This window comes from Pinus tabuliformis, chromosome 7 (genome assembly GCF_031772625.1).
Source record: "Pinus tabuliformis cultivar Carrire ecotype Pingquan chromosome 7, CPIR1, whole genome shotgun sequence".
NCBI lineage: Eukaryota > Viridiplantae > Streptophyta > Pinopsida > Pinales > Pinaceae > Pinus > Pinus tabuliformis.
In genome coordinates this window covers 1,125,875,212-1,125,894,508 of record NC_142293.1, presented here as the reverse complement: position 1 = coordinate 1,125,894,508, position 19,297 = coordinate 1,125,875,212, and positions in this window count along the sequence as shown.

The window sequence follows — 19,297 nt, the reverse complement described above, 5'->3', positions numbered from 1 at the left end:
AATCCAACTTCCTACAATTCTTATGATATTGAATCCCATCTTCAAGTAACTTTTCATAAAGAGAGTAACCTTTTATTCCAAGCCAACAAAGTGATCTCCAACCTTATTCGCCCTTAGCTCTGATACCATGTTGAGAAATTAATGCTTGTAGGAATTAGGGTTTTGATTCCTCTTCTTGATAATTACTTGTGAATTATGTTGCCTTATTTTACTTATTTATTAGATTATGTTTCATCAAGAAATTATCAAAATTAGATGTATGTGAAGATCACAAGAATAATGGACACAAGATATAGGCAAACAACCAGGGAAAAAAACCCTAGAAGGGGAAAACCCAGTCAGAATTCTTCCTTTAGTAGTTTCAAGAACAAGATGAGACAATCCAAGACTCTTTTGACCTAGACACAGACTTCCTCCAATCACAAAGTCAACCCTTCCTTCTTCTCCAAGTGACAACTTCCCTGCAGCAACTTCAACCTAGAACTTAAACTTTCCAACAATAGAATTTCCACCCCCTAGCAGAACTTTGACCTGTGTAGATTTTAGAATTGTTGCCCTAGAAAATGCTTAGTAACTTGACACCTGAGAAAGATAGATAGCCGAAAAAATCATATTTAGATCTTTCTTGGCAAACTTCATCCTTCTCTAGCTACTTCACACTTTTTCTGCCTCTCTTGCTTGTATATCGAACTTGTTGAGTGAATGTCCCAAATGGATCGAACTACCTCTCTATAGATAGCCTTTCTGTGGATCAAATTGCCTAATGTAGGCCAACTTCATAGGGACATGGCCGACTTGGTGTGGAGGTGTCAAATGACCTATGCGACTCAAAAATAATTATTTTTACTTTATACAAAAGCCCAAGAAGGGTCTAATAAAAATGAAAATGACTCTATTGACTCTATAAAACCTAGAAGCCTACAATGGAGGCTTCAAACTAAAAATGATGACCCAAGCATGAAACCCATGCTTTAATAAGTCATTTTATTAATAATAAAATTTCTTTTGACAAATATATTACATCATACAATTATGAAGACCGAACCTAGTTACATTCTTCAATGAGATGTGAAGAGGAAAGGAAAGTCATATGCTATAGGAGGGCTAAAGAGAACTTATAAGTAAGCAAATTATTGTTTCAGTAATTTAAGGTGGGCTAGCAAAGCCCTAGTTTGCTACAACAATGCTGTTAGAGTGTTGTAGGTGTCTATATTTGCGTAGGAAAGGCTTAGAGGACAAAGCCTAATCCCTCTGTAATTCAAAGTATTAGACTTGATAATTGAGATGGTATAGGGATTGTAAAGAACCATTATCCTTGGTATGAGAGCCATATGGATTTTCTTATTAATGGAATTATAACAAATCAATTTGGTCAATAATTCTTGTGTACATTACATTGATCTAATTGTTGGCATATTCCACTGTGAAAAGGTTTTTTAAAGTTAGGCATTTTTTGTGTGTTTATTTTTTCTACCTAAGTCATAGACCAGACATGGGGTGCATGGAATTATAATGTCTCGGTAGATGGAAGCACATCCATAGAATGACTAACAATTCAATGATTACAAACATTGATTTGCCTATGGTATGAAGCAACTATATCTTCAAGAGATTGAGTGGAAGTAAAGCTCGACATGGATGGTTTTCTAGTTAGTTCGAAAGTTGCAGATCTACAGAAGGATCCCTCATTAGTTGTTGAAGACATGAGAGTAGTCTACTAATGAGGTTATGCAACAACTTGTGGATGTTGTTCGGTAATTGAATTCAAGAAATCTGTGATTTGGGAGTTCTAGAGTGGAACTCAAGAATTCAACTTTCCAACTACACCTTTATCAAGGTTATGAGTTAGCTTGATGGATTTCACTCTACATGATTTTTAAAATGATTAGAAATGCTAATGAATACTTTTCTAGACAAGAAGATCAAAGACATAGTACTCGTTAAGGGAGGGTGTTGGAGATATTAACTCCTACATGTCTTGTACATATTGGTTGATACACCTCATTATAAAATGTATTGATTATTCTCATTGCTACTACGTGGGTACTATGCATTAGTCTGGTTGGTACCAAAAAATTGGTTTAATTTTTGGATTCTCTTATGTCAAAATTTAGCTTTGGTAGGTTCGATGTAGTTGACGTCTGGATGCCACCGAGGTATGGCTACAACCCCCGAGACATGAGGTCATTGGTATTATGGCATTTGAGCGGTAGTCGTTAGCAAGTGTGGTCGTAACCCCGACCCGGATTAAATTTAATGAATGTGATTTATTGTAGGTCACAACACCGCACGCATTCAACATTGGGATAAGGTAGAAACTAGTGGGGTAAGGCAGAAACTAGTGGGGTTGATGTGCCTAAGTTTTTGCACGGGTTCAAAGACATGGTTGGTGACAATTTACACATGGGTAACGTGGCGAGAGTGATCCATGTGACTATATATGTTTATCAATATCCAATGCTTTATTCTTTTACCTAGTTTCCTATGTTACTAATTACATAATTACTTGCAAGTTGTACATAAGGGGTATTTACATAGTAAAGACAATTTAGAATATATAGTTTTAGATTTTAAGTATTTAAATTTTACTTACGGGGTATGCGTCAGATAAATATTAATTATAAATTTTATAATAAAAAAATCAATTATATTACATTTTAGTTGTATATTAAAAATATTATATAGTTAGTTTTAAAGAAATATTTATGATTTAAATAAAAATATGAATATAAAATAAATATTAAGTATTTTTTTATAAAAGTTATTGAAGAAATAATTATTAAAAACTAAGAATAGAAGTTTTTAAAAACTCATTTAATAAAATAGATATAAAATATATAAATATATAAATTTAACTTCTGCAAATATATGATAAGTTTATTATATTTTTTATATGAAAAATTATGTTGTTGCTGTTCTTTAATTAAAATATTTTTATATTAATTATATAAATATAAAACACCGTATTGTATAGAATATATTATATTTTTTATATGAAAAAATATGTTGTTGCTGTTGTTTAATTAAAATATTTTTATATTAATTATATAAATATAAAACACCGTATTGTATAGAAATATGAAATATTTTTTTGAGATAAATATTTTATTGACATCAACATAATGTTTTGTATGATTAGGCTTATCTTTTAAAACTATTGTTAAAATCAAAATAACATCAAGTTAACGTATGGAAATTATAAATACTCGTTATAAATTTAAAACTTTATAATAAAAAATAATTATATTAAATTTTGATTATATATTTAAAATATGTATATAATTAGTTTTAAAGAAATAGTTATTATTTAAATAGAAACATAAATATAAAATAAATATTTTAAGTATTTTTTTAAAAGTTATTTAGGGAATACTTTGATTGGGGTGCATGTCACATCATTGTTCTACTTGAGATTTATGATAATGGTGATTAGGTGGAAGGCATGGAGGAGGGGCAACTTTGGCAGACGAATGACATGTGTGACCGGGTGGATGTGATGGGAGGAGATGTGGGAGGTATTAAGGCAGGTGTTAATTGTCGTCATGATATAACCCTCCAGGTGGTGGAAGCCTACATCACATTTCATGCAATTGTGCTATGGTACAGTGAGGTTTTGAGAGCTGTGAGGAAACATTGTGGTTCTCTTCTAGTGCCAAGCTTGGCAAGGAGGCAACGGTTGTGAGAGGTCATTCAGGTCGGCTTTATGGCGATGGTAACAGGGTATGTATTGTTTCTCTCCACCCATCCTTGCTTGTGACATATTAGTAATTTAAGTTTAACTGTAGGATTTTCGCTCCCTCTCGTGAATGGGTGATTGCGCGTCTTAGCAATGTTTGTTCGTCTGAAGAGCATGTTTGTGTGGCTCAATTTTATCTTGAAATAATTATTTCCAAGTTGATATCTGTTTCCTATGGTATCTTATTGCTTCGTATGGGAATGTATGGTTTAATTTGGGCTCCTTGTTTGTGTGGGAAGAAATTACCACCCAGTTGGAATGGTTGTTTCTATATTTGGTTAAATTGGTTTGTGAGTACTCTCTGCTTGTTGTCGGTGTTGGTTTTACAATGTGTTGGTGTTTGTATATATGGGAAGTGGTTTGAGGCATTGATGGGTAGTTCTTCCATCTAGTGGAGACAGACCCTCTATGGCTCTTATATAGTTTGTGCGATGTCTTAACACAAACTGCGAGTAATGGTAAGAAAAAGCCACTAGAGTATTCAGGTTTAATATTTCTTGTTTCTTGCTCCTATTATTTGTAATTATTCCAGGTGTTATTAATTGGAGAGATCACCTAATTGACAAGTTGAGGTTATTCGCTCATTCGACGGTCGGGTTAGTTAATTATAGTGTAACTCAAAAGAGGTTGACGGAAATGGAAAGACCATCCACTGGCACAGGGCAATCAGGCATTGGGGGCTGCAGACACAATCGTAAGAGAGAGTCTCGAGGAGGGTGAGGAGCATCCTCATTGAAGCCACCAAGGAGAAGCGGAAGAAAACTGGATGCCGAGCACATCAATGACGTGGCCCATGCAAATACAATAGGTACTCCTGAGCATGCCAGACAAATGATAGCAGGTTGGGAGGTTGACCTCAACCAACAGGGTGAACAGGAAATTCAGATGGAGGATTGGCGCTTGCTAGTCCATGATCTTGGCCACAAATGGGGTCGGCTCACCGAGTACAAGTAGACAATTCATCTATATTGGATGATGAAGAGCATAGTAGCCAGAGCTATCATGCATGCAACAGGTTCCATCAAAGTTGATCCTGGACTCCAAGAAATTCATAAAGAATTCCAACTTGTCCAATTTCAAATTCAGCAGCAGAATGTCTGCCTGGGTTGTATTGAGAAGCACATTCTGTGCCTTCCTCAATCCGAATTACCAAGTTCTAGTGAAAAGGACCTAGCTCCAGTGGAGTCCTCTGATGAATAGTTTTTAGTTATTTTCTTTTTGTCAAATTTTGAGTATGTATATGTCGATTAGCAGTACTTCTATTAGCATGTTAAGGATGAACTGAGTTTTAGATATTTAGATCTATAAGGTTATTTTTTACAGACTTAAGAACCTCATATTCTGGATGGCTTATAATACGTTCTAGTGGCCAACAGACTTAGTTTTCCACTGGACAAATTAAGGCCACATAATATCTTTTATGGTTGTAACTTGCTTTAAAAATGAGTGAATAAAAAGTCTTACTAAACTTAAAAAAAAAATTATTAAGAAACAATTATTAAAAATTAAAAATATAAATTATTAAAAAAATCATTTAATAAAATAAATATAAAATTATTTTTTACATATATACAATAAGTTTATTATATTTTTTGATATGAAAATTTATATCATTCTTTTAATATTTAAAATTAGATTGATTATATATAAATAATTGAATTAAAATATTTTTATATTAAGTAAAAACAAATTATGGAAATTTGCTTTTTAAAATTTAATATTAAAGAAATAGACCCTTTATAGACATTAACATAGCGTTTTGTATGTATATGTTCCTCTTTTAAAATTATAGTCAAAATCAAAATAGCATTAAGTGAACATAGGGAAATTATTAATCGTAAACCATTCAAAATTTGTACGTTTATAAAGTTTATTTTTTCTATTTACTTCTATCACCCTTTTTTTGGATAGGAGAAAATTAAAACAAGCCATCCTTAAGTTAAAACACAATAATTCAGCATATAGAAAGTGGTAGTGGTTATAAATAATTCTAAAATTGGCTTTTTTGTACCCACAATTCCAAGTCAAATATATATATATATATATATATATATATATATATATTTTAACTTTGGAATATTAGTTCACAATACAAGGAGTTAAAAGGAGGTCATGTTTATAAATAATATTAAATTTTTATATTTATGGAATTATATATTTTGTAATATTAAGTCAACGTTACATATGTCTGTAAGACAAAGTATATAAAAAGGTTTAAAACTTTATAAATCATTAACAATAATAACTTAACATATAACAAGTAAGTCGTTGTGGTGAGGTGTTGGGTTTTAACCTAGGTTGGAAAATATGGTTGCTCTGAATTGCTACATAATAGACCAAGTTTTGGAAAATATGGTTGCTCTGAATTACTACATCATAGACCAAGTTTGCTTATTCATTCCTCCAGTTCGCTTATTCATTAGTTTCCAAAATTGCATTTTGGCGTTTGGTAATGTTTATGTATATAATTCAATTAGATGTCAACTAGACATCTTTAATAAGATTTTAGTTCAATTTTTTTAAAATTAAGTTGAGCAATATTAAACTACATATTACTTAATTCGATTAACAACTAGTTTTGTTAAAAAAATGTTCTTATATTAATACTATATTTTGTTGATAAAACTATCTAGTAAGGATTTAACTTTATGTTTTTATAAAGTTAATTTATTACAAAAAATAAAAAAATAGAGTTAATTTATTACTTAAAAAAAATAAAAAATTAGGTCTAAATAATAAAAAATAGAACATATATTGCTTTAATTATATTATATTTTTATATATTGCTTTAATTATATTATATTTTTATATATTTAAGTTGTTATATAACACTTAAAACAATATTTATATTTTGTTGTTATATTACATTTAAAAAGTACTTATATTTTTGTAGAATCAATTCATTACTATTGATTATATATTTTTTTAAATATTTATGTACATAGAATAAAAATAATTATATATTAATGAATAATTATTTTTATGTTTAAATAATATATAATAAAATATATGTTACTTTTTAATTATGTTATATTTCTATATATATTCCATTGTTATATGGCATTTAAACATTTATATTTTGTTGTTAGATGGCATTTAAAAAATATTTATATTTTTATGGAAACACCATATATATATATAATAAAAAAAAGCTATATATTATAGCTATAAAATAGATGGGTGAATAGATATATTATAAGATAATTTTAGCTTTATATTTATTTAATTTTTTTGACAATGTAAAATCTAGTTAAGTTTTTAGCTTTACTATATATCACATGAAACACAACAAAGTTGTACTTTAATATTCTATTTTTTGGAACTTTGACACAATAAGCAGGCCTTTGATTAACCTTTTTGGTATTTTTTTGATATTTGAGTGGGTCATGGTATATGCTAAGAAATTATATTTATTTGATTAACCTTTTTGGTATTCTTTTTTGATATTTGAGTGCGTCATGGTCATGGTATGCAAAAAAAAAATTATATTTATTTATTTATTTTTATTTTTTTTACATTTTTAACTTTACCATATATATTTATGAATAGATATAACACATGAAACACAACAAAGCTGTACTTTAATATTCCATTTTTTTTTGGAACTTTGACACAATAAGCATGCCTTTGATTAACTTTTTTGGTATTCTTTTTTGATATTTGAGTGCCTCAGGGTCATGGTATATGCTCAAAAAATGATACGTTTTCTTCTTGATGTTTTTTGCAATATGTTATTCATTGCAATTATTCATGGGCAATTGTAGTTTCAAACCACTAATTGAAGTATGCATTGATTGTATTGGTATAATAGTATTTTTTAAATTATAAAACAGAATATGTGCTTCCTTTTTATATATATAAAGAACATGGTAAAAAACTTATTGATTTTTTTATATTGTTGTGTTTTTTATTATATGTGTTTAGTAAATATTAACTTGAAATAAATCTTATATAAATACAATATTTCTCTCGAATAGCTTATATTGTATGGATTTGTAAATTAACAAAAATATTGATCGCTAGTATATTTCTTGTGATTTAAATACTTAATGTAATTTTTTGTGATTTAAATTATTAATTTTTTTACATATTTCAATTAAAATGAATATAGAGTCTGTTTGTTTTATATATTCTTTGCATAATCTAATATTAGAAAATTTTTATGTTATTTTATTTTGACACATTTTTCTATTGGTCAAAGCATGTCAAAAATATATACATCTTCCTTAACACTTGAAACTCTTTTAATTTTGAATTAGACATTTGTGTAAACTTGTTACCTGCTTGGAGTGTCTTTCATCCATAACTGCTAGTACATTGCACATTAATTGCTATGTGCTTGTTATAAAATGATTGCATGTTATTAGTTTTGTCTGTTTGATTGTAGTGTTGTGTTCTACCTCTCTTTGATGACATGTGGACAATGCTATATTCAAATTGCCTTATAGCTTGTTCTTTGTTTCCTTTGTCCCAAAAACAAGTGCAATTGTTTGAATGAGAAGTAGACAAATATAGAAAAGGGAGAAGCCTTATACCTGCATGACAAAGCAATGTTGCCTTTGACACTTTGCCATATTTTCCCATTAGACCACATGACAATGAAATTTTTTTTTGCACCAAATGAATCAAATTAGCAATAAATTGATCACAGGTTATCAAGATTCAACTTATATAGACTACAACATTTCTCGTACTATCCAAAAGATTGTATTTTTTATTCTCTTGTTGTTCTTCTTCACTTCTACTATACCTCAATTGAAATCTGAGAATGAATTGCTAATCACTTTCGCCATTGCTTGAGTTGTCAACATGATGTCGCTTTGCAATCATTGCATATTGAAATGACTCCTGAATATCTTGAAGACTTGCACCACATTAGTGACGTTGATACTTATTTGCAAGGATTGTCTACACCTTCTTCTCTTTGTGCTTCTTCTACAATTAGCTTATGGGGAGATTATTTTTGCATCAAATGGTTCTCTAATTGGTTGTCAGTTCTAGTCAATGTTTGGCTATTCACAAATGGGAAACCTTATCTTCGGTTCAATCAACACATTAATGGCTATCAGTATAATATTTTATTGCACAACCAAAATCCTGTGTGTGGCCACTTTGAACCACTCTTGTTGTACCATACAATAGACATCATAGCTTCAATTCCTAGATTGGTTTCTCGATGCAATTTTCTATGCCAATGTTCCTCTAAACAATATGACATGTTCTCAATTGAACAAATCCTAATACAACAAGGGTTTTTGATCTATAGTCATATTGTCAATGATTGTCATGACTTGTTGTTTGAATATGTTTATGCACTTGCACCATGGTTTAACATGGTTCCTCTGAGAAAAACTTTGGCACAAACTTTTTTCAATTGTTTTGTTCATAATGACATTAGAGCTATTAAATGTTTGCAACAACATCTTGATCCTAGAATCATTAAATAAGAGAAATGTATCAACAATTGGTAAGATTATATTATTAATTTATCAATGCCGCATGCAAATGGACATATAAAAGGAAACACTTTTACAATCCAATGGATATGTGAACTACTCAATGTTAACATATACATTTGGAATGAAAAAATCAAAGATATTGCTTCAAATTCTATCCATCAAACACTACATACAAAGTGCTATACCTCATGTGTATTTCATTTTCCATGTCACATATGCATTATTATGCACTTTTGCAAATCAATAATTCCAATGATATCAACCACATTGGAAATGTGAAAATAACACTTGAATCAATTTGAAAGGAAAACAATTGCAATGTTGCATCTGCTATTGCTTCTAAGAATCTTGTTCATAAAGAAAAAAATGATATTACATCTTACTCTTTCCTTAAGTCAATTGACAAAATAACATTGAAAAATAAAAGATTTGTCAAGTTGCTTGAAGATCACGAACTATTAGAACAACATACACAATGTTTGTCATTGAGCAAGGACAATAGCAAAACAATCTATGATTCTTTCCCCAACAAACATATTGAGCAATATAACTGATTTCATCGATTAAAGTAACAATACGGGTACATGGTGTTGTGCTAAATGAAGAACATAGAAAGCATATTCAATTAGTCCAAGAAACTCTTACTTATGTATGTTGCATTTGTGACAAACTTCATTTTGCAAGAGACATGAAAGACATTAACACACTCACATCGTTAGGTCTAGCTAGTGTTTTTCTTGGAATAGAAACCAAATCCGAGAAAATCAATGACCAAATTTGCAAATCTTGCAATGTTACAATTATCAATGGAAAGTCGCTTACCTTTGCATTAGCTCTGCATATTCGATGAAATTTCATATTGCTTTCTATTGCAATGTTGACACCTTTGGAGGAAATACTGGTAGCACCAAGAATGAACTTTGCACAAATAAGGAAACTTGGATACGAAATATCACAGATTGGGTTAAAAAGAATGATTATAAATGTTCCTGCAAGTTTGGATAGAGTTCAAACAACCTTAACAAGAAATATCAATGACTCCATGACAATTGCAATTATGCTAAAGGGAAAATGGAATACAAGAATGCTTATTTATCAGGAAACATTTGGCCAGAGAAAGTGATCACTGCTTTGTGTGACTTATGCAACATGGCTCTATAAAAAAATGAACACATAGTAATCAATAATGACTGGCAAAAACACTGAGAGAAAAAAAAAACATGAGAATGATATTCCAAATATAGATCACCTAGAATCACCAAGTGTTGATAGTGATTTAGAACCTGAATCTGAACACTTGTGCATGGCTTCTCAAAGGCCCATTTAATCCATGATCTTGATACAAAAATTGTGCAAATTGCACCTTCTGAAGGATTCCAACCATTGGGAATATTTCAATGCAAGTTCTCTAGAGAGCTTAACTTCTTGACCTTGTTTTATGGCTCGACACAACCCATTGATGTCATTGATCACTTCTCCTATCAAAATATTTCACAATGGTAACTACTGCATATGTTTGAGGACTTCTTAACACACATTACAAATATATTTTTGAAAGCATTATGTATCTTGATAAACCAGGTTTCCAACTCAGCCTGGATTTCTATTTGCAAAGGAGAGCTAAAAGGACAAAAATTGCTTGCCAAAGATGTCAAGAATCAAAATAGTCTTCAAAGAATACTATAGTCACCAATTTCATATTGGTGTCTAAAAATCATTCACACATTTCATGACTACTTTGAAACTATAAGAAAAAGACATGTCAATTTGGTCCACCAACATTTTTTGTCACATTCACTAGTGTTGAGAATCTTTGGAGTCCATTGAAAAATGCGTTGAATGAAAGAAAAGGTGGGATTGTACAACTAATGAAAATAACACACTGTCTGAACAATCCATTGACACATTGATAAAAGATCATCAGGTCATTTGTAATCGATACTATAGACATATAATCACATCAATGCACACTATAATTACAAAAAACAATGAATTATTTGGAGAGGTGCAGGAGCATTTTTTTATCACAGAGTTCCAAAGCAGAGGATCTGAACATGATCATGGATTTATTCAGATTAAAAATGCACCAATATACCAACAATCACCTAGTACCGATGTTACTGCATTCATTTATCAATTATCTGACTTGCAATTCAACATTGCTAGCAAATGAGATTGTTGAAATGCAGACACATCATCACACACAAAATTGTAAAAAACATAGGCATTTTGTGTGTATATTTGGTTTTCCATTCCCACCAATTCCTGAAACTTGTATCTTGCATCCTTTGCACAATGAAAATCAATAAATACAAAAAAAAACTTTATTTTCTTCTACACTAGAAAAAGTATTTAAAAAACACAACATTTGATAGTTTCCTAACTGATCTTGGGATTACAAAGATGGAATACATATTTCTCCTTCGCTCTTGTATTTCTGAAAAGAAATCCTTGTGATGTATGGATAAATTCATTTTCAAAAAATATCCCGCCATTATGGAAAGCAAACACAAATGCTCAAATTATTTCGGATTCCTATGTTGCATCAACATATTGTAGCTCTTATATGACAAATATGGATTCCAATATGACATCTACATTCAAAATAATCCAATAAAATTGCCTATGCAATGAAGACAACAATATCGAAACCATTCACAAACTCAGAAATGCATTTCTAAACATGCAACAAATGTCAAGCCGACAAGAAGTTCATACTATTCTCTCATTGCCTCTTTACTCATCATCCAAGAAAACACTTTTCATTAACATTGCCTCAGCTACAAAATGAACATATCTGCTAAAAACACCTATTCTATTGCAACAAGAACATGATAACTCTGAAGACATTGTATGTATAACAATCATTAATAGATATGTCAAACATCCTACTGAACTTGAAAACGTTTGCTTTGCAAAATATGCTTCTTGCTATTCAGCTACAAAAACAACGACTAGGAAAAAAAACGTCCATTTTAACATATGGTTCATCCAGTACAATGAGCAAAAGGATCTTAAAAACCATTATAGAGAAAAAGTGATGCTTTATATGCCATACAAAGAATCTTAATACACATTAAAAAATGATAATCAAACATGGTCTAAGGCATACTTGTCCCAACAACACATTATTTCTGTCATTGAATGACAATTCTTCATCCAATTTTATCATGGGGTGACATTGAACTTCCTTCAACCGCAATTGCAAATAAAAATAATGAAATTTATATGCGTCATTTGTCATTGCAACACGACACAAGTTATTTTCCTATTGAAGAATACGATATTCAACATGGCCTAAAAGAAAGACAAAATATAAAAAATGCAAACTGGATATAAAAAGACAGTTAATCAAGGTTGTCATTGATGTCAATATGGCATTGTTCATGATGGAAAATTCTTGTGAGCTATGATGTTGCCCTAGATTCCCTTTGATCATAGTGCCCTAGATGTCCTTGAACTAACCATGAAGATGCCATAACCTCATGCATATTATGATATCCTTGCTCTTGATGATAAAGCCCTAAAACCATGATGATGTCCTTGCTCATGATGACAAGCTCTTCTTGATTGATAAGGATGCCTAATCCTAATGACAATGTATGGAGCCCTAATCCTTATATACAAGCCCTTGCCCTAACTAGCTCTATTGAAGAACAATGACAACACATTACATTTGATGACATGGACAATGATTGGAGACATGACATGAAGGACTTGGAAATCACTTGATGGAAAATTGATGGATGTTGCACTATGACATATGGATGACATATCACTGCACTATTATTGGATACATGATGCTGCACTATCAAGATGACATGGATGATATTAATGACATACATGATGACACACTATGATGAAGAGCTTGGAGTCATAACAATAAAGAAGCCCTAATGACCTTGTTGTCCTAATCACCTTCTGCATAAAAAATTAAGATTAGTCACAAAGAAAAATATTTTAGACACCTTGGAAGCATCCTTTCAAATTGGATCCTATACCATCTTAAAGAGGATTTTTTCCTCTTTCTAATAACCCTTTATTTGTCCTGAAACTCCTAATAGTTTGTGAGATATTGAATTTTTAAGCTATAAAAATTATAATTAATGTTGAGCTGACCTAGGCTCGAAGACACATGTCGGCCTACCTCCAGTGCCGTGCCCCTTCACTTTTACCAGAGAAAAACACTAAATACAGAATTACGACCTCATTTCTAGAGCATCCTTCTCGGCCAGAATTACAGGAATAATATGAACCCGTGAAAAAAAGGAGAAGCGGCACAAAAGTTAAAGGAAATAAGGCAACGATTCTCTGTTTTGGGTCTGAATCTACAAGACAGTGTGGACAATGGCATACTTTGACTGTGTTTTGGTGTAGCAGCCTTCTTTCTGCAGCTCGATTTGATTCAGCATGTTTTTTTCAGTGACTCGGATTGTACAAACGTTAACACAACAAGCTCCTTCAGTGGTTCAGATGCATGGCTGATGTGTCATCGGATTACTTGCTCCAGACAATGTTGAAACAATATATTTCAGATTCCTGTGTAGTAGACCTTTCTCCTCGAACTGTGGTGGATTCTCTTCTTTGATCAAACAGTGACATACCTTGACTGTAATCGGTGTAGAAACCTCTCTCTAGTGATCCAGATTGGTACAACAACCTCATTTAGAAGCTCAGATCCTTTGTTTCATCTGAAAATCTGGACAGTAAGTGGTATTCTAGGACAGTGGCTCAAAATTGATGCTGGAACCTCTTCTTCAGTGGCTTGAAGCTTCTCATGTGACTGTATTACCATCACTAGCTTAAACCCTGTGGTTCGGATCTCCCTTGAAGGCAATCACAACACAGTATTGTCTCCTTTGACTGTGACTGTGGTACAATACCTCAAACAATGTATTGGATAGTGAAGATCTCAGTGTGATGAATAATTGGGACAGTGACTTGAATTGTTCATTGATTAAAGCAACAGTGAACTCTAGTGGCTCAAGTGAAGTCAAGCACAAATCGTTGTTGGAACATAAGAAGAAGTTGAACAATGCTTTGGGTTTGAAGACATTCTTGGAAGATTGTGAATATTAGGTTTTGGAGCAGGCCTTGGTTGAAAGATTGAAAGCATAATCTAGCAGACTTTGGTTGGAAGAGTGGAAGCAGATTCTAGGAGAATGGTCTTACAGGTCTCATTAAAAGTCCTTCTTATTCTAGACCTTGGAGACTGCCTGGAGTAGATCTATTGTGCATTCTTGAGGAAGACATTGTTTAAAGGCCTCATTAAGGAATCTCTAAGCATTATTGAAGATCCCTTGGAGTTTGGTGTGCAAATTTATTAAAGAAGTTTTTGGAGCAGGCCTAGAGCAGCTCATTGAAGAAAATTGGAGTCATCTAGAAGCCTATTGGAGATCATGATGCATTGAAGCTATCATGAGGTGACTTGGAGAAATTGCTTGGTTACGATGAAGAGCAATGGTGACACCTTCTATATGACAAGGTTGTCATTGATGATGTAAAGTGGAAGTCTACAGTGAAGCTGAAGATTGATAGGGTTTGATGAAGAAGATTTTGGGAGTCGTGACTTACTACCAAACATATCTTGATGAAGTATTGCAGTGGGTTGGATCCCAGGAGGTTGGAGCCTCGAAATACAAGGTTGATGCCTTGGAGGAAAGGGTTGGAACCCTAGAGGATCGATGTCCTCAAGAAACCAGGTCAGAGCCTGTACCAGAGAAGGGTTGGTGCCCTAGGGGTTGGAGCCTCTAAACGCAAGGTTGGTGCCTTGATAGGGTCGGTGCCCTAGAGGTCGGAGCCTCAAAAAGTCCAAGTTGGTGCTTGGAAATAGGTTGGAACCTGGGAGTTTGAAGATCGGTGTCTTCATTTAGGGTTGGAGCCCTATATACATTGTACTTGATTTATTGTGAAAAGGAAATCAATAAAATCATTTATTCTTATTGTTCATTTTGTGTTCTAAATATAAGTGATCTAACTGGTAAAAGTAACAATTGAAAATAAATATTGATTCACCCCCCCTCTCAGTGTTTCCAACAAAGACAATTGAATTTGTTGAACGTCCCTTTTTTCTAGAGACAATAGCATATCATGACATTAGAAGAAAATTGAACAAAAGAGAAACAATCATTAACAAAACAAATAGTGCTATGGAAAAAAGATAATCCATCTGGGCGGTTTTATTTTTTTATTACCAAAGGTGCAGGAGTCAGAAAAACATTGACCACACAAGCACTTTACCTTGCACTTATATGATACTATAACAAAGACTTTTAAAGTGACCCATTAAAAAAAAGGCCTCATAGTTTCATTTACTCGGAAAGCTGCATACATTGAAAATAGTGTCACATTCCACTTAGCTTTACATTTACCGATGTCAACATCCAACATGATGCCATTGACTTCTAACACACTTAATAAACTAACTAAAGAGTATGAACAAATTATACTTTTTCTCATACATGAAGCATCACTAATTGGTTCTCACTTGCTATACAACATTGACAAACGAATTTGTGAAATCATGCACACTCCATCTTCACCATTTGTAAACCTTGATGTAATATTTTGTGATGACTCGTGCCAAGCACAACCTGTACATGATTGTTGGATATTTGAAAACCCAATCCTTAGGGGAACTATTGCTCCTTACAATTTCTGGAAATACAATGTCAAAAGCTATGAGCTAAAACAAGTAGTGCGACAAGAAAACAAAGAGTTTGTCTCCATCCTAAATAGACTTAGAACTTGTTCGCATACTGATGATGGTCTTAATTTTTTGAACAAACATTGTTACAGATGCCCACCAAATGATCCAAAATTTCCATGTCTCTTCCACTTAAACAAAGATGTGCAAGAACATAATGAAAAAATGTTATCTCTCATCAATACAAAAATGATCACACTACATGCACATGATCAACAAACTGAAGAAATAGATGCAAATTGCCATAGAAAAATGAAAATTCCATTTCCAGATGTCATTGTGCTAAAAGAAAACATGATTTTTCAATGGATTGGTTAAAATTATGACATAGAAGATGGCCTTGTTAATGGTGTTGAAGGAATCTTCAAGGCATCCATAGTAGTTGAAAATGATGCCACATGGATTGCATTTTCCAATCTAGAAATTGGTAATAGACAATGAAAAAAGATGCAACACCTATTCAAAGATGGAATAATTTTTACTTGGACACCTATTACAAGAGTTTGTAAGCATCATGAGTTAAACAACAAAATCGGTTTCATATGACATCAATTCCTTTTTCAATTGGCGTGTGTGAGAATCATACATTGATCATGGGGCTTGAAAATGGATAGATTGCCTTTTGACCCAAAAGGAGTCAAGCAACATGTACTTTTTCACATTGCATTATCCTGTGTCAAGGATATGAAATATTTGTATCTATTAAACAAATTGCACCCAACAAACTTCTCTCTCTATGACAAAGTTGTCATGGAACTATACATACTTAAAGAAACTATGTCCTATTAGATTAAATATAGCATACATTCAATTCAAATAAAAAATTTCTTAACAATATGCTCATTGAACACACGTAGCTTCTTATTTCATTTTGAAGATATTGTTGTTGACTATGATCTAATCAAAGAGGACATCATTTGTTTCTAGGAAACAAAAACAAAATCACCTCCATCAAATCCAATATTTGCAAAGATATATAATTATATACAACTATTGCATCTGCATGGGATTCTGACATACTACACAAAAAATATCACAATTGAAAATCAATTCTCTTATACAACAAACCACATTGAATCAACAATTACAACTTTCCATTTTGAGGAAAACTTCATTACACTTGCAAATGTCTATATTACTCCAAATATAGGAGTTCAAGAAATCATTGATTTCATCAACTTCATTTTAGAAAATGCAACAAGAAAATACCCAATTGTGCTTGCTAGTGATTTCAACTTCGACATGTTGCAAACTAACCATCAAAAAAAAAAACTAGTTCTATTTATGCAAAACAACAACTTCAAGTTCCATACAACAAAACCAACAACTCATTATGGCTCTATGCTTGACCACTTTTGGACAAATTTCCAAGGTAGTAGAGTTACATTCCATGTTTTTTATGCCTATTGGACAAACCATCACGCTATTTTCATTACTATAGCTTGACTTATTGCTTGGCCCATTTTGCCAATATCCATATGCATGGATCAAAAATGTTTGAACCTATTAACAAATGCAATATTTGCAAATATCCAACATATGTGCACTTTCTTGCAAAAAAAATATTTGCATTTATATTCATGAAATCTCTACAGAAACTTCTGAATATTTTTGTCTTCATCTATGCATAGAGAAATTTTGCAAATTAAACCTGTGCAAACTCAAACATCTAGTTACTAGAAAATCAAATGTAGAAATCCATGCACCATAGCTACAATACAAATGTATTTGTCACTACATCACTTTGATTCCCAATTGTTGTTCTAACATGGATCTAACGCATACTTATCTCAAAATATTCAACATTCAAAACTTCTGAAATCAATGGCTCTTTTTTTGAATTTATCATGTTTACTCCTTCAAACACTGCTATCCAAGAACCATTGTCTCGTAATGGCCTAAACAAAACTTGTTAAAAAGAACCATTGAACCAAAAAGAAATGCAAGAGATAAGAACAACTAGTTTTTGTTCTTTGGTAAGCAAAGTTCTCGACATTGATAATTGCTAAAAAAAAGTGCTCTTTCAATTATTGCAATATTTATTAAACCAAACACTTTGTATATCTTGTGGTGTTGAACATATTGACGTAGTCATAAGATTAGGAACAATATGCACAAAGAAATTTTTATACAATTATATTAGACTTCAACTAATTAATTTTCTTCTCTTGACAATGGGTGATTGGCTTCCAGAGAAAATGCAAAGTAGCAATACAAATTCCCAGTTCCTCCATGAACAAACAACAGAGGATCAAAATACAAAAAGGTAAGATTGCTTGCGTAGCTTAACCTTGTTAACAATTGTTCTTGTAAATCAATTTCAATTTTATGAAAACCAAATGACTTGATTTCACATATGCACAAATTAAAAACTGTGCAAACAACCCCATGCTCAATTATACAACTTTGCACAGGAGCACAAACAAATATTTTTGAGGGTGATATACTCATAGTATATGGTCCAGGTCAAACTAGAAATTCAAATTCACCAATAAAAGCACAACTTGTACATGTAGACCTTGTTGAAAAATATGGACAGTTGACCATCACAGTCAACATAAGAAATAGTCTTATAGATAAATTCCATGACATTTTCTTCCTTGGAAACAACATCTGTATTGAAGAATTTGGAATAAGAAACAAAGGAATCTATGAAAGAGGAGACTCAAAATGTTGCATAGTGTTACATGAAAAAACTATAGTCCAAAAAATACCTCAAGTTTGCAAGAACCATAGATTGGCACTAGACACAACAATACAAAATCTTGTTGTGTCAACTGAAGCATATTTAGTTGGATCTATTGCAATTGTGATTATATAATATCAACATAACAATAGACAATTTGAACTATATATCAAACATGGTGAAACTGCACATGATACAACAATTGTAAGTATGTTTTCCTAGTAAATCACTCCTTACTTTCTATTGCAAATGCATCACCAACTATTGCCATGATTTTCCTTTTGCTAACAACTTACATAGGAAAAATAATATGCTTTGAAACATTCCAAATTAATTATTAGCCATACTCATGATATTTTGTAATGCATAACAACTACAACACAATGAATAACACAAAGAACATTTCCTATCCATAAAGCATCAAATAGCATCCAAAAACACACCACTCTATTTATTCAAAAACATTGTCAGGAATAACCCAAAAGGATGCCAGGTGCTAGGATCTACAACAAGAACGTTCATTTATGTTCTTAATGATAGTTGTGCAAAAGCACATCTATTGTCTCTCATCAAATCTACAACACAGGTATTTGGCAATATTTTTTGTTGTTGTTGCATCTATTGTATACATGAGATTCTATTCAAAACCTTGTTATTTTGCTTACAAGACCATCATACTACTCAATAATTAGAATTGCTTTTGAAATAGG